Genomic DNA, 25,201 nt, shown 5'->3' with positions numbered 1-25,201 from the left:
TAGAATTATCTGCATTTACTTCACTCAACTGGGATACGAGTGGGTTGTCAGTGGAGCGGACAGATCAAATTGAGTCCCAATAGACCTAAATTCAATAACACAACATCCATCTCTTTCAAAAAATGTTGCTCTTTATAGATTGAGCTACACATAGTAAATAAGGCCTTCAGAATGTTCGTATTCTCAGTTTAACTCCTACTCATACTCCCTGTTTTTGGAGGAATAGTCTAGGAGTGAACCTGAGTGTCCTCCCGACAGGGCGAGGAACCGTGGACCCTGGCTGCAATTCTTTCTAGGTCAGGAGATGTTTCTAAGTTTGTAGCCTTTAATGAGCTAATAATCATTGTAGGATGAACCATAACTGCACCATCAGTTTGTGCATTTACCATCAGATTTTTTAAGTTTATACACATTTTCAGCAGGGAATTATTATCAATGGGTTCTACCTCAGATACATCCATATACCTTAGTCCCTCATTGCCTGTGTGAACTTCTACCTCCACATTCGAGGCAAGACTACCCAATTAACAACCGGTTTAAGGTAGGTAGTTATCTTATCTTATCTTGACCCATATTTGGGCCCCTCTTTTTTCCCCACACAGCTTCTACCACTCCCTTGTCATTACCACTACCTGATGATGAGTGTTTTTTTCTCCAGCCAGAACCCCTTTGGAATGCTTACAAGCCAATTTAGCATTACTACGTAATTGATTTCTTTTTTTTACAGCATGATGAAAGTGCATTTTAAAAAATTAAACTAACACAGATTATATAAAATATAATTATACCAATATTCCTGCTAGGGGGAAAGAATAATAAGGGGCTCCACCACCCACTCCATGCACACCGCGAACAGCCGAACAGCACTCACAGCTAAACACGCAGGGCTGTATTTATTCACTGCGGTGGCGGGGGGGTGGGCATGGTTACCTAGCGATTTAGACACCATGCACTCCAAATGTATGGTACAATTATTATAGTAAAACAATTCAAGAAAATATAAAACAGGTTTAAGGTGCAGAGGAGAAAAGAAACAGCCCTGGCATATGGGTTGTCAATACAATAGAACAAGAGTAAGTTCCCTGTTGGGGAACTCCCGTCCCCTGCACACTATCTATGGCTAGAATAGCCCAGTAATTTTCGAATAGTAGAAATAAGTATTTCAATTCAAGTCACTGTTTTCTCTGTGGATCTGTTTATGCAAATAAGACCAAAAGTAGTCAATTCACAAAGTCTTTTTTTCTTTAACGGTGATTTATTCCAAATGCATGTGCCCAACGCTTTCGAGATTCATTCTCTTCATCAGGGGCTGTGAGTTCAATCAATTTCCATTTATCTATAAATATTCAACAAAAATACAAATCAATAAGTGTATAACATCCAAAGTAATCATAGTGTAAATCATCTAAAAATTGTTCTTGTACAGAAATCAAGTTCATTCATCATATGTCAACACTTGATCAGATTTCTCATAATGTGACACTTTAAAGAAACCAGAATTTTTTACAATGTTGCCCATCCTAATTTATAATTTCTGAATATAATTCATGATTGTGAACACAATAGGGAAGTTTTGGAAAATTATAAATACCATGTCAAAAATAGAGAAAACATATGTTAAAAAATAAGCATTCTGTAAATGATGAGATATGCTAGAGATTAGCCTCAAGAATATGTCTATGCTTTGGACTAAGTGTTCTGACTACATAAGTGAAAGAGAAGTTAAAGCACTTACTCAAGGATAGGGTGTGGCTAAATTCCAGATGTAGGAAAGCGGCCAAATAAGTGTGGCTGAAGCGGGTAAACCGAGAACAAGTCTCACGGTCAAGAAGTCCGTGTTCCTACGGACAACAAAACGGGGTAAAAGTAAAGAAAAATAAGGACCCAGGCTTGAAGTATGCTTAGGAATGGTGCAGAACGAGCCTAAGAGAACTTACAATAGGAGGAATCACGAGCTATCCAGTTCTTGCCTTGTCCAAAGCAGCAGAACATGGCGGCATAAATATACGTCATGCGCGTGATGTCATCATGTCGAGAACGTGTCTGACGTCACAAAGGTAAACAAGTGGCGTTTGTTGGCTATGTTTGTGGCACGATTGCGTTGTGAACACAGTTCTTATTACTATTGTAATGGAAGGAACAAAGAGTAATGTGCAAGATATACAACTGAATTATCTGATCCTGTCTGCAAGTAAAATTGCGTGTTGTGAGTGTATGTAAAAAATTAAAAGAATCTTATAATGGGAGCGATAGCATGCGATCTGGGATACCTTTCACTTCTTAGTCCATATCAGTAAGGGTATTTCTAGGACTCAAAGAGCAGTGAAGTGTCAGAAAGACTGTTGTTGTCAGAATAAATAGTAAGGTGCTATGGTATATATGGTGTATAACTAAGATGGTTCCTGTTTCCTAAAACTGGAGTGCACAATCTGATGCAATACTAGACATTTCACAAAATAAGTCAAAAATACAGGTAGGTAGTGGCCATTCAACATAGTATGTACAATCTGATTTCCTATAACCATTTAAGGTATGAAGCATATTTTGTCAACAATCTTTGCAGTATCATTATCAACCTTGTTCAGAGGAAGGATCCTAAGTAAAAATCTTCATTGAGACCATGTGGTTGGACGGCGTCTAATTTATGTATCCACCATAATTCCCTCTGGGATAGTATCTTAGCAAAGTCCCCACCCCTCGGTAATGAGTGTACAGTTTCCAAAATTACCCATCGTAGTTGGGCGATATTGTGACCATTTTCTTTAAAATGTCTAAAGACTGGAGATTTTCCATTTTTGGGTCTGATATTGGACTTGTGCTCCGTCCAGCGTTCTTTAGCCTTTCTAATCGATTTGCCAACGTAATATTTCCCGCACGGGCATCTGAGGGCATATATGATGTTTTTACTATCACATGTGGCAAAATCGTGAAGAAGGATTTTTTTGCCATTACTGGGATGGCAGACGTGATCTCCCTTGATGATATTGGAACAATGTTGGCACTGTAAGCATGGGTAAGTTCCTGGTTTTTGTTTCATAAGTGTAGTTTGACTCGAGGTTTTCTTCCTTTCTGCTTTGATGAGGCTGTCTTTGAAATTCCTCCCTCTTTTGTATGCCAGCATCGGGGGTTCCGGAAAAAGTCTGTTTAAATTGGAGTCTGATTTTATGAGATCCCAATTTTTTGTGATGATCTTTTTGATCTGATAACTCTGACTTGAAAACTTCATAGTGTGGATGAGTCTGGTTGTGTTTTTTTTTTGGTTTTACTTCAAGTAGTTGAGCTCTAGAGAATGATTCTATTCGAGCAACTGCTTTATCCAGGATTGTATCCGGAAAACCTCTTATTTTAAATCTTTTCTTCATTTCGTCATATTCACTTTGTAGTCGTGTGACGTCAGATGTTATCCTTTTGAGTTTTAGCATCTGGTTAAAAGGGAGGTTTTCTTTGAGATGAGAAGGATGAAAGCTTCCGAAGTGCAATGTGCTATTGCAGTCTGTAGGTTTCCTATAGATTGGAGTATTTAGATTCAATCCAGTTTTTTGAATATTAACATCCAGGAAGTGTATGTCAGGTTGCCCTATTTCCAGGGTAAAAGTAATTCTTTCATTACAGTTGTTGAGATAGTCAAAAAATTGATGTAGTTCTTCAATAGTGCCATTCCATATCCCGAAGATATCGTCTATGAATCTCTTCCAAAAGACAATTTATGTATTACAGGGTTCTTTGCTAAGTACGTGTGTTTCCTCAAAGTGGAACATAAATATGTTTGCATACGATGGGGCCACCGGTGAACCCATTGATGTTCCTGCGGTTTGTAAGACGTATTTGCCGTTGTATCGAAAATAGGTGTTAAAAAGAATGATGGTAATAAGTTCAATAGCAAAAGTCTTATGTATTGTAGTGTCCCTATGTTTGAGAAGAAACCATTCTAGAGAATCAATTCCTTGTTGGTGAGGGATCGAGGTATACAGACTGTTGACATCTAATGTAAATAGGATCACTGCGGGATCAGTGATTTGTATTTCCTCAAGTAATTTCAAGAAGTGGGATGTGTCCTTCAAGTAAGTTGATGTTTGTTGGACCAGTGGTTGTAAGGCCTGGTCTAAATAAACCGCTAGAGGGTGAAATACACTTTCTGTGCCCGCCAAAATCGGTCTAAAAGGGGGGTTGTTTTTATTTTTGTGTATTTTTGGCAAAGCGTAAAAGACCAGAGTAACCGGGAATTTTTTAATCAGGAAGTCACATGTCTTGTCCGATATCCAATCCATATCCGTGGCTCTTTCTATCGTTTGTTTAATAGTTTCTTTGATAGAAAAAATCAGGTCTGTTTCTAGGACAAGGTATGTCCCTCGGTCATTCAATAAATTCAAACAACCCTCATTGTAGAACTCAGTATTCATTAGACAAGGGCTCCCCCCTTATCTGCTGGTTTCAATATAATAGTAGTGTCATCCGCTAGTTCTTTTATCAATTTCAATTGATGTTTTCTAATATTGATGTTCTTGGTGGAACTGTATTTGAGACGTTTCAATTCTTTCAATGTCTTTAATCTGAATAAATTGATGATCGGATGATTTATCTGGGGGTGAAAAGAGCTCTTATTCTTTAATTCCAAGTAATCATGTTTTTTTTGTTGGTCTGGGGTTTCCGGAAGTGAATCAAAGAAAACTTTGAGTTCCATTTTTCTTATCAATTTAAACAAGTTTACTTCTTCTTCAAAGTTTGAAGTATTAGTGGTAGGAAAGAAGGATAATCCTAGGTTAAGGGTGTCCATTTGTGACGTGGTAAGTAGTTTAGAGGAGATATTCACAATGATGGATTCTACTGCTTGTTTTTTTGTCACGGCTTTCTTTGTCCTTCTTCGGGTTTTCCTCCTGCTAAAAAAACGGGAGCAGTTGTAATAGCAGCTAATGTATCCGGTGGAGTAGGTGTTTCTATTCCATTATGCAGAGGATGTGTTTGTGATGAATCCCGGAGAGGATTAGTTTGTGATGTGGATGGAGTTTGATTTGGGGTCTCTTGTTCTCCACTAGTCACGTCGCTACTATCACTATTGTTTGTAGCTCCTGATGGTCCTGATGGTCTTGCAGGTCTTGTAGGTCCTGGTCTAGGATTGTTGTAGAATTCTTTCCACCTGTAGACGATATCACGTGCGTAGTCAAGCATGTCCCGGCGGAATTTTCTTATTTTTCGTTGTTCAATGTCACGTTTATATCCTTCCAATTGTTTGTTGGTGTCTTCCAAAATAGCTTTCAGGTCCTCCTCGGTTTTTCATTTTGAGAGTTGTACAGTAAGATGCTCTATTTCTTGATTAATGGAGGATAAAGATCCCGCTAGTTCTTCAATAGTTAAAAGTATCAGGTCCAATGAACATTTATTTAGGATCTGTTCCCAACGTTTGACAAATGATTGGTTGTCTCTGCACAATGTGGGGCGAAGATAAATGCGTAGACCCCTGGGGATTATTTTACTTTTATAATATTGCGCTAAAGTTGTTGCATGTAATTTTTGCGAGATTTCCCTTTGAATCAATTTTTCAAGTTTAAAGATAAGTCTCTCTGGATTTTCATCACCTGTTGTTTCTTTATCAGTATCCTTTATTAGACCTAAAATACGATTTGCTTCTTCTTCGCTGAAGGCGAAGGTAGTTGCTCCTTTATCTGTTAATGTGTTGATTTTTGAAAAGGACATAATTCAAAGGTGTGGGTGCAGGTATGTGTATATGCCAACCCCTGTGAGGGGGACAAAACTAAACAACCTAGCGAATTAGACATCATGCACTCCAAATGTATAGTACAATTATTATAGTAAAACAATTCAAGAAAATATAAAACAGGTTTAAGGTGCAGAGGAGAAAAGAAACAGCCCTGGCATATGGGTTGTCAATACAATAGAACAAGAGTAAGTTCCCTGTTGGGGAACTCCCGTCCCCTGCACACTATCTATGGCTAGAATAGCCAAGTAATTTTCGAATAGTAGAAATAAGTATTTCAATTCAAGTCACTGTTTTCTCTGTGGATCTGTTTATGCAAATAAGTCCAAAAGTAGTCAATTCACAAAGTCTTTTTTTCTTTAACGGTGATTTATTCCAAATGTATGTGCCCAAAGCGTTTTGAGATTCATTCTCTTCATCAGGGGCTGTGAGTTCAATCAATTTCCATTTATCTATAAATATTCAACAAAAATACGAATCAATAAGTGTATAACATCCAAAGTAATCATAGTGTAAATCATCTAAAATTGTTCTTGTACAGAAATTAAGTTCAATCATCATATGTCAACACCTGAGCAGATTTCTCATAATGTGACAATTTAAAGAAACCAGAATTTTTTTACAATGTTGCCCATCCTAAATTATAATTTCTGAATATAATTCATGATTGTGAACACAATAGGGAAGTTTTGGTAAATGATAAATACCATGTCAAAAATAGAGAAAACATATGTTAAAAAATAAGCATTCTGTAAATGATGAGATATGCTAGAGATTAGCCTCAAGAATATGTCTATGCTTTGGACTAAGTGTTCTGACTACATAAGTGAAAGCGAAGTTAAAGCACATACTCAAGTATAGGGTGTGGCTAAATTCCAGATGTAGGAAAGCGGCCAAATAAGTGTGGCAGAAGCGGGTAAACCGAGAACAAGGCTCACGGTCAAGAAGTCTGTGTTCCTAAGGACAACAAAATGGGGTAAAAGTAAAGAAAAATAAGGACCCGGGCTTGAAGTATGCCAAGGAATGGTGCAGAACGAGCCTAAGAGTACTTACAATAGGAGGAATCACGAGCTATCCAGTTCTTGCCTTGTCCAAAGGAGCAGAACATGGCGGCATAAATATACGTCATGCGCGTGACGTCATCACGTTCAGAACGTGTCTGACATCACGAAGGTAAACAAGTTTGTTGGCTATGTTTGTGACACGATTGCATTCTGAACACAGTTCTTATTACTATTGTAACGGAAGGAACAACAGAGTAATGTGCAAGATATACAACCGAATTATCTGATCCTGTCTGCAGGTAAAATCACGTGTTGTGAGTGTATGTAAAAAATCAAAAGAATCTTATAATGGGAGCGATAACATGCGATCTGGGATACCTTTCACTGCTTAGTCCATATCAGTAAGGGTATTTCTAGGACTCAAACAGCAGTGAAGTGTCAGAAAGACTGTTGTTGTCAGAATAAATAGTAAGGTGCTATGGTATATATGGTGTATAACTAAGATGGTTCCTGTCTCCTAAAACTGGAGTGCACAATCTGATGCAGTACTAGACATTTCACAAAATAAGTCTACCTTCACAAAATAGTCTGCTTCATACCTTAAATGGTTATAGGAAATCAGATTGTACATACTATGTTGAATGGCCACTACCTCCTGTATTTGTGACTTATTTTTGTGTATGCCAGTCCGTTAAATATGCTGGTACACATTGTTACTGGCACCTTATTTTCAGACCAGCATACTCGTAATGACTCTCATAATCAAAAAAAGTAAAGAAAGAAACTAGAAGAGATACACAAATATTCTACCATAGAATTTGTATGTCCATTTGTTCCCATGTATCTTGCAGGAATGTCACCTCTTATGTGCCCATTAACAACCAGTTAGCCACAGTATCGGATGAGTGTAATCCTGTTGGCCATGTTGTTGTTTTACTTGGGCCTGTGGTATATTATCAAAAATTTCTACATCTTGCAACTCATTATTTGTACACATGTTAAAAAGCTGACATTCAAATCCCTTGCAAAAACAAGCCTATCAGTGCCATTATTAATTTGATACTCAATCAGTATTGCCTCCAACATTCTCACTCTCTCCAAAATGATTTTCTAGACCCCTGGCTATGGACATTAAGTAAACATTCCTAAAGCTGGGACAGGCACTACCAACAATTCCGTAAAAATCCATAAAAATCACTCTGACATTAGTATCATTAGCTACTGCAATAAGTAGCTCCCCAGCCCCACTAGGGTAACCACTAGAACCGTTCTTAGCAATACGAACCAGCATTTGAAAACCACACATGTCTTGGGTATCAGAATGTCAAACCACTTTCTCATTTTATAATTTTGTATAACGTTTGCAGAGGAGACCCACTTACACTTGCACTTGTGTACAGACAGGGCTCCTCTGGGCAATGTTCACCTGCAGACCTCCGTTTTGCACTCTGAAGAGCAAATTGTATCCAACTTGGTTTTTGAAGATAGAGGGCAAAAGCGAGGCAGAAATGTATCTCCCATTCTGCCACCACTATCCAGATCAATGTTTAATTATTGACTATGAAGTGACCGAAGGAGAAAAAAACAAAATGTTATTTTCTCGAAAATAACTTTTGGTTTTGTCTCCCATGGACTTTTCGGACCTGCCGTTCTATCCTCCCCATTACTTAACTTCTGGTGGTGCACAGCAAAGTGTGCCTCCGCCTCTGCAATCCCCCTGCGGCGTTGGTTCCCTTCACGCACAACCCCTGAAGTCCTGGAATGTCGATCAAGGGGAACAGGGACACCCCCCAACCACTGCTTCCCCTGGTTTATTTCCAACGCCTTGTTTTAACGTTTTGTGCCATTCGCTGTTTTTGTTCACTATTTCTTTGGGTTCCCCACTATCCACCTTCAAAAACCACAAAAATGACCCAGAACATGAATTAAGATATTAACACATTTAGGCCTCTTTTTAGCACCTTCATTTATGCTCTGAGGTCATAATATTATCCCCACCCAAAAATAGTTTTGCCGCTCCTTCTTCCACAACTCTTCTAATGCCTTGTGAGTTTTATCAAAGCGTGCACAGCAATACATCAGTCCTGCTATGGAGCCGCTAAAGGCCAGGCTTGTTATGTTCCTGGAAACCAGGCACAACTCAACTTTCCTCCAAACAATTTTCTTCCACTCTTGAGGAGTATTCAAACCTCCTTACCTGCTACACATCTCTGTAACAGTTGACTCTCATCTGTGCAGGGTTCCAAGGACCACTGCTGACAATTCTATGAGGCTGAAATGTCCTTCTCTGTCTGCAAAATCCAACTATCAGTTAGGAGGTCCTGTGAAGATATTAAAACCAATGCACCAAAAAGCCTTCTAATTCAACCATAACAATCATCAATGCAGCTTAAAGTCATTTTAGCCAGTGAGTTAGAGCTCTCCAATGGAAAGGAATGAATGAAACAGCTTCTGTTCTAAGCACCTGTAGCCATGGAATTGCTTTCAAAATACTCAAGTCTTGATCTATTCTAAAGAACTCTATGATTTTGCTTTTCTTCTATTGAATCATCAAATATAAAAGCAAATCAAAATAAAAGGTTAATGCATCTCTCAAACACAGTGTCGTCTCCAATGAGAAAGACTCTACTTGCTTATACATGTTTTAATTCGGCAACTCTCTCGATAAACCAAGATTTATCAATAGCATCAACAGGCGGCCTTCTGCAATAAGTATAGAGCTATGCTTTATGTCTAAACCTGTTGGATTGCTCTCTTGGATTACACATGTTAACTGCACATTCACTACCTGGGTACCTTGCAAATGGGTATCTTGAATCCCCAACAAACTATCTTGGTTGTTAATTCCAGGAAGCCATTCCCTTATTTTCGTTATTTCCATTTATTGAGGACAAATAATTCCTAGGATCCTGCCCCTAATTATATAATCGATGTATTCTTGCTGTTTCTGTTGTGTCATTCATTAGCAAGTAAAACATAATGACCCTCCACATTCACTCACAGGGTGTTGAACCTCTCACTATTTACCATGCCCACTTTCTTCCATTCACAATGATCTTTTCCCAGTGGAATGATACAATAATTTTGAACTACCTCTGCTTCTTTAATTTTTTACATTTAGTATTTTTCCCCTTATATTTCACACGACCATGTACATTCTTTTTACTGGTCTTATTCTTTCTTTTCTTGCCCTATTGTTATTTCAACACTTAACTCCAGGTACTCCTCAAGCAATATTAATGATGCACATTTCTCCTGCTTTTCCACACTAACCTTGTCAATGTTCGATAAACTATTTTGAATGTATTGACACACATTTACAATATTAATAATATACTCCACAGGAGCCCCACATTCGACATGTATAGCTAGAAAAAGATCTGAATAAAGGGCCTGTTAATTTAGCATCGCCTGTTTTTCAAATACATTTTGTACCACCTAAAACCTTCAGGTAATTGGAAAAACCTGAATGCCATTTTACTTCAACATAGATATTTTCAAACAGTTGAGTATATGACTGCAAAATTATATGAGGTGTGCGTACGGATGTAGGAGCAGTTGTAGGCACTGAAGGTGGTGGACATTCTGACTGTTGAGTGTGAAACCAAGCCTAAAGAAGGAGGTTTCATCCAGGGAGGCTTGTTATTGACATACTTGGTTTGGTTGTGGATGTTTGGATACAGCATTTATATTTTACATCATGAGAATTCCAATCTAGCAATACCTGAGATGGTACATTTGCTTCCTTTGCAGATTCAAACATGCCTGATGTCCTCAGGTCCTCCCTGTCTCAAAATGACTCCCTGGCAAATGTGTGCCTGTATACTCCTGCACCCCATTTTTGTTGGCTGCATTTTTAAAGGAATTTTTCTGTCAAAGTATAATGTTATGGTATTAACTTGAAGGAAAGGGTTTGGTGCTGTGTTAGTCCTGTTTAAAATCACACAAAATACAAATTTGTATACCTTTTAACGGAATAACAATATATTGTGCTAAAATGGAAGTTTCATAAGCTTTCGAAATCCCACAGTGCTCTAAATCATATGGTAGTTACAAGACAAACATGAAACAAAAAAAAAACACAAATAGAGCTGGACATCACTTTTACATGGAAAATAAGGCAAGGGATTCTCCCACTTTGAACTCCATTAGCTTCAGGAAAAATGTATGCCAGGAATTCAGTCTTGCAAGGCCCCTTTATCTGAAGGGCAATACATTGGAAACAGAGATAGACGCAAGCTCAAATACTGAGAGGCAGTTTTCCTCGCTGAGGAGTTACATTTCAAGCAAATATTTTGCAGTGCGTAATTTGTCCAAATGTTTAAACACTTAAATAAGTACTCTCTAATGAGTGGAACCCAGCATAATGCTATTGCAGACAAATTCCAAAATGTTAGATTCAAAGGCAAACAGGTTGAGAAGGAAAAGGCTATTCTTTTTCACACTCTCCCACCCTGTTGTGGCAGGTCAGAAGAAGGACGCAGAGTCTGAAAATTCATTTCACTGAGATGTTTATTCAAACATAAGGATACCTTTTCCTATACTATGAGGCTTCCTTACCTAGCAAAACTAAAGTGTGCAGCAGTCATCATAGAATGTCTTAATAGAATCTGTCCACCATGCAAACTAACCCTTTCTGACCCTACCACTATTGTTACAACTGAAAATAGTAGAATGTTTCTCTTCTGCTGATGATTTGTTTCTCACAAAGTTCAGTTCAACGAACTATCTTCAAGAAGTTTCTTCTCACTGTTTTTCTCAATTTGTATAGTTCTTTCAGTGTATCATTGGATTTTTGTTCCTTCCCTTTTTGGTAACACATTTCCGTTCCTTTCTTGTTCTCTTTTCAAGCAATTTTACAAATAGTTCTTCTTCTCTTTTACTAAGGTATAGTTATCCAATGCGTATAACTCTCCTGCCTGACTCATTTATCTTTACTGTCCAATTTATCTCTGAACTTAATCTTTAAATATTTTCTGCTCCAACTTTATCATCAGGCTTTTCTTTTCTTTTATGTCTCTCCTCTACAATTAGACTTTTCTTGGCTTATCTGTTACCAGTATGAGCATTCCAGCCTGGCTCCTCATTTACTCTTCTATATTGCAGTGTGACAATTTCTTCTCCCTAACTGGCATGAGATTGATTATCAATATTGATTCTTATTCACTCCTCTATGAGTCAATATTTTATCTTGACTCGGCTGAATATGAGTATCACAATAATGATGCTCATTCAATATTGTATGTGTCAATACTTTGTGTTAATTAGGACGAGTATTAGTATCCCAATAATGATTCTCATCCAATCTTCTTCTATGTGTCAATAATTTGCCTTAACTGGGATGAATATCCCAATAACTAATTCTTCTATGTGTCAATATATCTCCGGTTCTAGTCTGGATCTTAGCTTTGTTTCTTCATTATTGGTATCTGTTTACTCTACTGACCATCATCTTCTACCCTTATCGACTTTTCCTCAACTTTCTGCACTTTATCTGGCCGGGGTCAGAGACAACTACTTATTTTTGTTGGGAGTGTTGCACTTTTAACACTCCCTTGTTGATCTTATCTTGCATTTCTGCTTATCCGCCACACTCTGACATTTTCGGATCTCTCTGCGGATGATGCAGCGTATTCTCTCTCCTCCTCCCTTTCTTCTTCTCTTAATATTATCTATCCTGCTTCCTCTTTCTCTCCTTCTTGCAAACCTCCTCAACCTAGTTGTTTTCCTCATTTCAACTCAATGCAGCAAATTCTTTGTCGCCGTGAGCACCATTAGCACAAATCCCTATCTGAGTCTAACTCTCTGTCTTTCTCATCCTACCATTCTCTTTACTACGTGGTTCTTCTTTCATTTAAATGTGCCTATCCTAATCCTGATTTTTTGAATACTCAATCTGTACACCCTAGGCAAGTGTTTCAATATCTTTCTCATTTACTTGCACCTCTCACCCCTGATGATTCACTTCACTCTACTCTGAAAGCTTCTGAATTTGCAACTTATTTTTCTTCTAAGGTGCATTCTCTTTATGCTGCTATTGTTCCATCTTCCTTTTCTTCGAGACCCCCTCCTCGTACCTCGCTTATCTCCTCCTTTTTCCACATTACTAATTCAGAGATCTCTTCTCTTCTAGCTCACCCTCATCCTACTGATTCCCTTTTGATCCTATTTCCTCGTCATTAATATCTAACGTCTATCGATCTCTTTCTTCTACCTTAACATTCTTCTTAATATCTCTCTTCTTACTTGGACTTTTCCCTTTTGCTTTAAGCATGCTTCCATTCTTCCTATCCTGAAGAAACCATTAATTGATCCTTCTCTTCCCTATATTTTCTGTTCAATATCTCTTCTTTCTTACCACTGTAAATGACTTAAACGACTAGTCTATTCTCAGGTTTCTACTTTGGTTACAGATATTCTTCATTGTTTTCAGTCTGGCTTTCATCCCTGCCATTCAACTGAAACTGCCCTTTTATCCGTATGTGCTCTCTGCCCGCTATATTAAACATTTGTCTCTTATACTTTTGGATCTGCCCACTGCATTTGACACGGTTGATTGTACTCTACATTTTCTTGTCTTTCCTCATTTGGTCTTGCTGACTCTGCTCTTGTCTGGTTTTGCTCCTTTCTCTCTAATCACACTTCCTCTGTTTGCTGGGCTGGTTCTTCCTCTGATACTGTATCTCTTCTCGATGGCTTTCCCCAAGGTTCTGTCCTTGGCCTCTTTTTGTTTTCTGTCTACACCTCTCATCTTGCTGCGATTATTTCATCCTTTGGGATTTCACATCACTGTTATGCTGATGATACACATCATTTTCTATCCTTTTCTTCTTTCTCATCTACAATTCCTAATAATTTAACTTCCTGTCTGCTCGCAATCAAGTCTTGGATGTCGGATAATTATTGTTGTCCTGAACTCATCTAAAACTGAGATTCTGTAATCCCCTGCTACCACTATTCCCCCACCTCCCTCCCTTCTTCCTACTCCCCTCCTTCTTTGTAACCTCTTGCTAGCACTGCTCATAATCTCTGTCTTTATCTTGACACTGATATATTGTTTTTCATCATATTGGCATGACCCTCGCCCAAAACCCCCTCTGGCAAACCCATTGGCCAGGTGGAGTCAGGACTCAGGCCTCTAGAGCCAGGCATCCTTTCCCAAAGCCCTCTTGGGGCCACTCCTGGCGCCTATGGCACCAGGCTCATACAACATGAGAAACATGTGCTTGGGAACTACTTATTGAGTTGCCAGCGAACATGGAGGCATCCACAAAGCTTGGTTCCCAGGAACCAAGCTATGCGGTCTAGTGTTTTGATTGTGGTAGCCTAGGGACTACTTTACCTGGACTATTTTGTTGGGGTTATTTAAACCACACCCGAGCAAGACAACACGCTTCGTGTTAGTTTGCAGCTTGCAGCGTGACGCTCACCGTGTCCAGCTATTCCCTCGAACCTCGGAGAAGCAGAACCTGCAAGGAGACAAAAGGAACATCATTAGCAGCAGCATTTTACCTGCAGTCTTCATCTTTAACCACTCACAGCTTCTGAGAACAGCTTCCTTGAATCAGCACGCCTCCCGGACAGCACGAACTGAAAGAGGAAGATAGAGGCAACATTAAAGAAAGCAGTAGAGACATTTGTAAATTACGAACTGCTCAAAAGACTTACCTGGCTGGTCGCCTCGCAGCTGGCACCATTCCAGACATTCTACTCACGCTGAAGAACACCGCGACCTACAAGGAAGGAAAACACAGGTTAGCAAAGGCAAGACTTCGCAGCGCTGCGCATAGCACTTACTTACCGCATCATAGCGCTCTTAATGCACCATCATTTACCAGAGGGGCTCAACCAAGCCAGTTCGCCGCGCTGAAGCTCCGCATACCTAAGGGAGGAAAAAGATACATTCTGAATAAAGGCATGCAGGATAGCAACAAAACTAAAGAACAGCAATAAGACCTACCTGAACAATATCAAACGGGCCGGCGTCAATGAAGTAACTGGACCGCACATGCTCAAGAAAGACAACACGCCCCTGCAAAGAAGGCAGGAAAGAGAGCAAGTCTAATTCTACCACCAGGTGAGGAGAGGGCCCAGAGGGGCTGAAATCATACGGGGGTGGAGGGAGGATACTTACCCTGGTTGGTCAGTCTTGAACACAGTCCTCCTGTACTTTCAAGCAGAACCTACCCCGCTGACCACATCTGGGCAGAGCTGAGAAGCATACCAGCGAGTAACCCGGCTGGGTGGCATCCCTGTGGATACCAGGTCAGTGTAACAGATATTTCTATTGTCTCTCGTTCCTGTCATTTCAATCTTTTTAATATTCTAAAAGGCTGTTCCTTTTTTACTTGTGGCCATACTTATTTCTTCTCTTATTTTTTCTCACCTCTTTTATTTATTTACTTTTCTCTATGGTCTTCCTCTCTCTCGTCTTGCTTCAGTGAAGTCTGTTTTAATAATGCATTAATTTACCTCGTGTATCAGCCTTCCCCAGGGGATTCTATTTCTCAGTCTCTATCTTTGCTTGTTTGACTTTCATTCTACTCTCGTCTCAAATTTGATTTGTCTTTGTATTGTGTTTAAATCCCTCTATTGTCTTGCTTGAAGTTATTTGTCTTCTCTGGTATCCTTTTATTTTCCTACTCGTTGTCTTCGTTCTCAATCTCAATTTTTATTATCCATCCCTCATCCTCCGTGTGCCCAATCACGATTCTGTTCTTTCTCTCTTCTTGCCTCGTTGCACTGACATTCTCTACCATGCTCTCTTTATTCTATTACTTCGTATTCCTTGTGTTGCACTTCCTTGAAGAACTATCTTCTTCAGTCTTAAATCTTTTTCTTCAAATATGTTGTAAAGTTTTTCAATCTGCATCATCAATAAATTTTATTCAGATAAAAAAATCCATAAACCGGTTTTGCAGACAACAATACACAAGTTTTACAGCAATGATTAAGCCAGTTAAAAACATGCCTTATAAACAGGTTTCAACAGACAGTATATTAAAAACATCAAGATAAGAGAATACAAATGCATGTACAGATTCATATTTCAAACAATTTCTTCTGCTGATACCAAGCTTTTCTTAAAAATCCTAGGCAGCCCCAAGCCACTGGGATAGCTTCAGAGCAAAGCAGAAAAAAAAAACGCCAGACTGACTTGGGTAGAACCTGCGTTTCTGAACAAAGGTGCAATCGTCCTATTCCTAATATCCTGGTAAACAGGGCAAAACATTACAAAATGTAAAATGTCTTCCTTTGGCCAGTGACACCCCGGGCGATCTATGGACTGTTCCATATTAAACCAAGTTTTCTTTCTTGACCTAAGCCATAGACAGTTAAAGCATGCCCTGGTCAGTGCTCAGCGATCTATGGGCTTATAACTATGGAGGCTATATGGCTGGATGCCCTGAAATCAGAGATAAGCATGTGTTTTCTATTGGAATCAACAATTCAAACAAATGTTCCTCTATTAGACACCATGATTGAGTGATACAGTTGCTTGTATTTGTTTACCATAGGCAATGATAAAAGGGCAGAAGGACGTTGCAAACTTTGTGCGTTCAACTGTAATATGCACTTGTAGATGTGAGATAGCTAAGGTATTTTACGCCTTGCAGCAATGGTGGTCTGAGATTTCATAAACATGTGTGTTAGGGCAGCCTTTGGATTGGACCACACCACCAACCAATGCAGCAGAGGAGCCATTCGCCACTCATCCCCAATTGGGGGGATAGCTTCTATATGTACACCAAAATTGGGTGCCGAATTGGGAAGACCAAGAAACTTTTTTAGAAAGGTGTTTTCCAGCGTTTCGATTGGGGTGACTTTATCCATGCCCCACAGGGCCACCATATAGCTTGTTGCAGCTATCGTTTGAGTTTTGTAGACCTCCGGTATCATCTTTATCGTCTGCCCTGAGCACATCTTTTGAAAACGAGACAGGTCCCCAAAGGCTTGCCTCATCTTCAAGCACTGCTTCTCGTTATGGGAATTCCCCCCGCCAGTTTTCAGTAAAAGTTACTGCGAGATGGTCGAATTTATCTACCCTGGGGATTAGTTCACCAGGACTCCACATTTTGCATAGTTTTAGCAGTCTGCCGCCTCCCCTTGAACAGGCCATTACTGCAGTTTTTTTGCAGTTTACGGCTAGATTAAGGTTTGTCATGAACCAAGTACAGGCATCTATTAGATGTTGTAATGCTACAGGGATGCGCACAATCAGAACCATGTCGTCCGCATAGGCCAACACTGAGAGAGGAAATCCAACAAGCCTAAGAAAATCAACATTCGTTTCCAACAGTACCCGGTAGAGGCCGTTAATATAGAGGGCGTATAACACTGGGACTACCACGCACCTCTGACACACGCCCGAGGCCACTTAAAAAAAACAATGCATTGTCCTTGGTCACCAAATCTCACGCAGGAAGTGGTATTCTCGTGAATAATCTGCAGCACTTTCACCAATTCCTCTGGGCAGCCCATGGACCTGATCACTCTCCACAACAACACTCTATCTACTTTATCGAATGCTGTGCTCAGGTCTATGAATGCCAAGTAGAGTGGTTTGCCCCTCACAAAAAAAGAAGATGCTCCCACCAGGTATAGGTTGAGGGCTTGATCACGGGTCCCCAACCTCACTGTCAGTGATCCACTGTTCCAGGTGTTCGAAGACTGTGTGACCAAAAATGTTAAAGGAGGTGTCTAATAAACAGATTGGCCTATAGGACAGTGGGCTATCTGAATCATTATTTTTAAAAATAGGGTAGATTATGGCTTTGCTCCAAGAATGTCGGTATTGACCAATTTCAAGGAATCGATTAAAACAGTTAATAGGGGGGCCCACAGATCTGATTTCCCCTTAAATAAATCTTCTGGAATTGCATCCGGGCCTGGCGCCCGGTTATGCAATTGATTGTTAACTGCTGTTTGAACTTCTTTAACAGTTAGTTGAAAAGTAGGGCCCCACGCCCCCATCATAATTATTGGAAGCCGGTGCTTTATATAGGGACCGAAAGTGATCAGACCAAGCCTTCACACTCACATTATTTTCTCTGTGGGTTGTGCCTCTTTTATGAACTGGGCCATCCGCTACAAACTCCCAGAATTTATTTTAGTCTCCGCGCCGCAATGGCCATGAGGAGTTCTTCCCATGCTTGTTCTTCAAGGAAGTCTTTCCTATTAGACAAAGTAGTTTTGTATTGTGATTGTGCCCTGATTATCTCTGCTTTAGTGCTGAGCCCATCTCGCAATAGCCCCTTCAAATTGTTCTGTGCTGCCCGACATGGTTCATCGAACAAGCTTTTGTTGTAATTTTTCCCTATTTTAAAATCATACTATAAGAGATCCATAAGAGATTTCCATATTTTTTGTGAGTCAAAAATAAAATCCCTTGATTACCCATCTGGGGAAAGAATAGAAGCAATATGCTCCATATATGGATGAAGTGCTTTAGCTTGGGTGAGTCCTGAGTCTAGTTTTGCCCATTTCATTCTGCGCTTGCAGAAGGGGTTGACTTCACAGTAATCCAGATGCGGGAGATTAACAGATGGCACTGGTAAGTGACCCACCTTCAGTACCAACCTCAAAAGGAAAGTGATCGCTATACAGTTTATCCAGCATTTGGAAGTCCATAATTAAAGGCCAGTGCTTTGCATGAATACAAATATAATATATTTTGGAGGTGCCCTGGGTGCCTGCAAATGTGGGCTACCCCGTTATATCCATGCCCACATAGCAATTTAAAGGCCGAAAACCCCAGTCCAAAAACCAAGTGTTGAACTGGAGACCCCTAGCGCACATTCTCTCGTCCATCAACTGAGGTGTTGGAATCCCATAAGCAAAGTCCTCACCCGGGTCCACCAGTCCGCTAATCACCCCTTTACCCAGTTTGGCTTTAAAATCCCCACCAAGTATCACAATCAAGTTTTGACTCCAGAGTGATATGGGGTCATTACGACCCTGGCGCTAAGGGGGCTAACGGCGCCGTAAAAGGCTGCGGTGCCGTTAACCCCTTAGCACCTAATTACGAGGTCCCTTAAAGTAGGGACCCGCAAAGGGACCTTAGAGGTAATTACGGTACCGCAATTTGCGGTACCATAATTACCACCTTCCCCAGTCCCATTGAGCCCTACGGGGCAAAAATGGGGAAGGGCCAATGTTCAATGGGGAATTACCGCCCCGCCAACCTTGGAATGGGGTGATAATTCCCCATTGAACATTGTCAGACTTGTTACAACACCAGCAGCAACAATGGTGCTAATAGTGCCATGGGTTACCGCCAGTGTTGTAATGAGGGCAGTCAGATTCAAAAAGGTCCTTCAATGTTCCCCAACACCCCTTGATCAATTCACTTCCTTGGTCAGGCAAAGCTCTGACACTGCAGTCAGTGTCACTTTTTTTGCTTTCCCATATTGTTAATGTATAGTTTAGTGAGGATTTGAGCAGGATTTCCATACCCCCATGGCTACAACCTCTCCCACACTTCTCGCTGGAATGCAATTTGAAACAAACCCATCTAAGCTTACTGGAGTGAGATCCCATGTTTCCTGCAAAAAATGTATATCATAAGACCCCAAGATGGAAACTACTTCCGACTTCAGTAATTCTTTCCCAGCTCCAGCAATATTTCAGCACAAAACTAAACTGACAGATCCAACCCTGAGGGAGTGACCAGATGTTCACTTGGGTTGCACTGCAGTGTGCAGCAATTTACAGACTGCTTTTGTTACAAGGTCGCCCCCCTTGGGGAAGCAGGTCAATCCAGCTCCTCAATATCAGATAAGGCCTCAAGGCGGTTTGCTGAGATTGTAACTTCCCTACTTACCCATGAGTTAACCTGTGCCATACGTAAGGCAACCCTTGTCCCCCTTTGTACATTAAGAACCTCCTTCTCCCGATGTGGCATACAAGGGTCTGGCTGTGGTTGGTAAAAAGCAGCTAATGGGAAGAACGTGCCATTTTGGGACGTGGAGTTCTCTGACCACCACTCAGGATTTAAAGAAGAGACCAAATGATCCAACATAGCTGGTGTGGTCATTGAAACTACCCCACAGTCCCCCTCTGCCCATTTCTTTGCCTTTCCCACCCAAGATACCCTTCTTGCCATTAAGATACCTTTGGGGTTCATTTTCATCCCTGGTAAACAAGTGTTGATCCATTGGGAGGTTTTATTTATGAGGGAGGTAGTTGATTCTAGGGTGCCCTTATCGAAGCTGGGCAGACCTGTGATAACTCCCACCAAGGGTGCTGCATCTCGGGGCAGGTCAATAACGGTTTGTTGTGTAAACTGGCTGCTATATTTACAATTTGGGTGTAATCCCAAAGCAGAAACCACTTTTATACCTATCGTTCCGATCTGAGCGTTACCTACTTTAGGAGACCCATTCTGATGAATATGAACATGGGCCAATGGCGGAACCACTTGTTTGAATTCACTGTTCCCTTTCACTGATGGGTCATTAGCGTTATTTAACTTCAGTAGGTCAGGCTCTGTTACCACTGGGCATTTTCTCGGTTCCACCATCCCTTTAATTCCACTTTTTAGCCCCCTGATTAAATCATCAATGATGCCAAGAGACATGCTCAGGGAGTTTTTAAGAGAAGTAATTCGGGAGTGGATAGGTGCTAGCTTCACATCTAGTACCTCATCCCGGATTTTAGAGTCAGTAGAAACTGAATCCAAGCTATCATCAACAGGACCTGGTGCTATGGGATTTAGCTCCATGTCCTTCTTGCCTGGTATTGGGGGATCTCTGGCCCTCCTTTTGGGCTTCCAAGTTCAAGGTGCCCTGGCCCTACTAGAACACTAACACTGGAGCTTGCGTTACAGCAATGAGATAAGCAACGGGGGTCTGTTGTTTGTGGAGGGAAAGGGTAGCAATATATTTTCACGATCAGTTGAGTGGAATATTGCAACTTCAATTGTCTATTCAGTGTGCTGGATACGTTCTTCTAATTTCCCAGCCATCTGTTTTAAGTAGTAATTTAAAGAGGGTTGATTTAGGGTCAGGCGGCTATGTTTACCTTTCTTTTCTTTACTTGCAGCAATAGTACTACCCAGCCCAGCTACTTGGCTCTGCTTTTTATTTTTGTATTTTGTTTGCTACCAAAGGTGGATCCTTAGCTTTGCACTTAGACATGGTGGACAATAAGTATCCCCAAGCTAATAAGTGCAGTACAGAAAGTGTAAAAAGTGCAGGTGCAAACAGGTAAATGTCACACAATACAAAGAATAAAAACTCTTCTTGGCTCAGACCTAACGGATCAATGTAAATGCAGAATTAAGACAGTTAAAACCGTTAAAAACAGGGTAAGTCTAACATTTGTCAAACACTTTCACAAAGATAAATAAGGATTTTTTTTAAAAAAAAGGTGACAATGATTAGTGGATAATGATTAATGGATCAACCCAAAAAAGGGGATTTTGAGTCAAAGGCACACAAGATTGTTCATACACCAAATGCAAAAAGTGCTGGGATGTCACAGGCTGAATCAAGCTGAGCAATGATCTACAGAATAGTGATATTAAAAGACTGCTTCCCCACTGCTCTTTACATTTTGTATGTTAGGTGCTTTCAGAGCAGTGTTAATGTGGGCTCAATCTCAGGCACAAAGTAGTCAATAACAAATTGCACAGCGGGCCACAGGAATGATTTACGGCCAGCTATAAAGTACTGTGAACTGCCGAGGGGAGAGAAATCTTGCAGCCCCCAGACAAGCTAGTAAACATAAATTTGACCTTCCGTGACCAACGAGGCAAAAAGCTCTCAGTCCAACAGTTCCAACAGTGCCTGCAACACGGAGGAGTTCGAGGAGATAAAAACAAGCAAAAGGAAATCACACAGTAGCCCACATGCAAGGTGCAGCCACTGATGACAGGGTATGCCCGACGGCTCGAGGAGCCGCCATAATCTGTTTCTCCCCCGTCCCTCGGGCTGCGAAAGAAGTCTATAACTGTTCAGCATAGCAAACAAAAACAAAACAAATATAGATATGAAAACCCCAGAGAACTCTGCTCTCTAGATATTTCCATCATCGCTTCATTGTTATGCTACACTTCATTTGTAATAAAACTGTTCCTCCCCTCGGAGAAGTGCAACACTTCTTTTGGAGAAAAGAATACCAAACCAGAGGAGCACCATACATCCACATGCTTTTGTAAGTTAAAGATGCTCCTAAATGTCATCAGGACAGCGATGCCACTGGTTTGCAGTTCATCCCAAAATATGTCACTTGTGAAATCCCTTCACAAATGACACATAGTGACCTTCATGCACACATTTTACAATTTCAAAGACACAAATGTGGGAAGTATTGTTGTCGCAAATATAAAAACAAAGTGAAATACTACACCAAATGCCGCTTTGGTTTCCCTAGACCAGTTTCAATAACAAGTCAATTAAAGAACTTCATGTCTTCAGTTAGAGATAGTGTCAAAGGTAAATCACCAAAGAACACATATTACATAAAAATAACAGAAGGATCGAAATACATTAATGATTACAATGCAATCATTGCCCTCCTATTGAATGCAAATATAGATGTGCAGTACATTGCAGACATTTCCACTGCAGTAGCACGATATGCCACAGCCTACTTAACCAAAGCAGAAAAAACAGAGCTCCAACACCTCTGGGATGACATATCATCTGACAAAACACTATCACAGAAATTGTACAGCTTAGGTATAAAAATGCTCTCCCATAGAGAATGTGGCTGCTATGAAGCTGCAGACCGTTTAACCGGCACTGCCTTGTATGGGAAATGTGAAAAGAAGACATAGAAACAATAGCCAAAAACGATCCCAACAGCCAAGACATTTTGAAAAACAATTTACTGGACACACACTGCCCAAACAGGAGTACCAATTTGGAAACCACGTGTCTATACCACATAGACCAAAACTTCACATACAAAAATAATATTAAACCAGATGAGAAGAAAGGTAGATACACAGTGGAAAATTGTGAAGGCAGCTTAGTGAATCTTACCAAATTAAGCTTAATTAATCATATCAAATTGTCATTAAAAACTCCTCAAAATAAAGAACTGTATTACATGTCCCTGCTACAACTTTTTAAACCATGGAGAAAAGAAGATTTACATGATACCTATGACTCCTATGAAGACGCTTTCAAATCAAATGAAAGCACTATAACAGACGTAAACTTTACACAGTACAAAACAATGTTGCACAATGAAAAGCAACAAGAAGAAGAACTTCAGGCACAACTATATGTGGACACTCCTGACAGTAGTCAACCTTCTGTAACAGGAAGCCAAGAACCACTTGGACAGCCACTAATAGCAAATGAGGCAGAATTAGCCATGCCAGAAGTAGAAAACACCATTGGCCTCATTACAAGTATTGTGGAATGGGTTAACGGGCGCCGCTAATGGTGGCGGCGCCGTTAAACTCATTCTGCAATATTACGAGGTTCCATCGCGGGACCCGATGTAGACGTCTGGTTTTACCAGAGGTCCAGAGCGGGTCCCGTGAGGGGACCAGGGAGCTAACAACGGGCCGGTCGTAATCGGCCCGTTGTTAGCTACCGCACCCATTCCCATTGAGCCCTATGGGGGCTCAAATGGGAATGGGGAAGGTCCGGCCCAGGTTCCCTGAAGGAGGAATTACCGGGCCCTCCAAACTCAGAATGGCCCGGTAATTCCCCATTCAGGGAACCCGGACACGGTTTTGGAGGCAGCTGTGCCCTTGTTAAGGGCATGGCTACCTCCAAAGTCGTAATGAGGCCCAATGTGTCAGTATGAGCAATCTACAGAAGACTTTGCTCTACTAAATACACAACTAAACAATGAGCAGCGTAGCATTTTCCAAGAAATAACAAAACAAATTGAACATGATGTGCAGCATGAAAGTAGAAATTGTACCCGCCAAGACTACAAACCTATATTGCTATACGTGAGTGGTCAAGCTGGTTCAGGCAAAAAATCTTAATCAAAATCATCAGCAAGTTCCTCCAACAATTGACAAACAACAAACTGTCAGCTGTTGTAACTTCCCACACAGGTTTAGCTACCCACACATAGGCGTTGTCACTTTACACCGATTACTACTCTTTCCAGAAGAACATCAAAACAAATTAGACTATTACACACTTTCTCCAGAAGCTGCAATGGAACTATCAGAGTTTTCAAACAAATGAAAATGCTGCTAATAGATGAGGTAAGCATGGTTTCCAATCTAATGTTAACCTTCATTCACCTCAGATTACAAGAGGTCCTGAAAACAGACTATGAAGAACTCTTTGGAGGAAAACATATTATAGTTTGCGGAGATCTTCTTCAATTAACACCAGTTAAAGGTGAACCTATTTTTAAAAACTTCAGGCACAAACTATGCCGTAAAACTCTTGGCAGCATAGGAAATGTCAACCTTTGGCAACATTTCCAATACAGAGAATTAACTGAAAACATGCATCAGTCTGCAGACCTTACATACGCCAACATTTTAAAAATTATTAGAGTTGGTGTACTATCTCAAGAAGCACAATCTATATTGAAAACCAGACACATCCATGGACTCTATGGCCATAACTCATGCAACTGATGTCATGGAACAATTAGCGCACAAAGATGTAAACTGTATGTCCTTGATGCCAGCTCTTGCAAGCTGTTCAAAATTTAATGAAACAATGTTAAAAAAAGAAATGCAACCAATACTTCAAATTTGCTCCACAGACAAACTGGACGTACATGGTATGACACTACCCATGTGTCAACAATCCACAACAAGGCTAAATACCTTAGAAAACTCTATCTCTAAGACAGCAGGTTTGGAGAAAATATTAAAATTATCTTTAAACTGTAGAGTAATGCTTAAACATAACCTTGACGTGGACCGAGGACTAGTTAATGGAGCCCTTGGTACAGTTGTTGGCTTTCAAACATACCCACGTGACAACAACATTCAGTTTGTCAATATTCTCTTTGACAAACTATCAGAAGTTAAAAGAATAGGATGCTCAACAACCTGCTTCCTTCTTTTCAAAGACATGTATGTACGCAGGGAACAATTTTCTCTAACTCTAGCATATGCAGTCTCCATTGACAAATCACAAGGTCTTACCCTAGATCAAGCATTGATAGATATTGGTCACACAGTGTTTAAAGAAGGCATGAGCTATGTAGCACTATCACACTTACGTACACTTGACGGACTATTTCTCATCAACTTTGATGTAAGTAAATTAAATGCTGATATTCCTTGCATTCTAGAATACAATAGACTGTGTTCACTCCAAGACCCCCATCTAAAAACCTATCCTATTCCGCAAAAAGCAAAACTTTGTAAACAAAATCTACTTCACTCTCAAATTATGCAGGATCTCACTGCAATTCCTCCAAAGAAATTAAAGGAAGCGACTACTTTATCAAGGACCACAACCAAAGAAGAATCTACTGCACAAACAAAGTCAACTACCTCTTCAAAGAAACAACGCACACTCTGAACAAATGGCTTGGACCA

This window comes from Ambystoma mexicanum, chromosome 4q, assembly GCF_040938575.1.
Source record: "Ambystoma mexicanum isolate Mex_15411 chromosome 4q, UKY_AmexF1_1, whole genome shotgun sequence".
NCBI lineage: Eukaryota > Metazoa > Chordata > Amphibia > Caudata > Ambystomatidae > Ambystoma > Ambystoma mexicanum.
Note: the sequence above shows the minus strand (reverse complement) of the source record.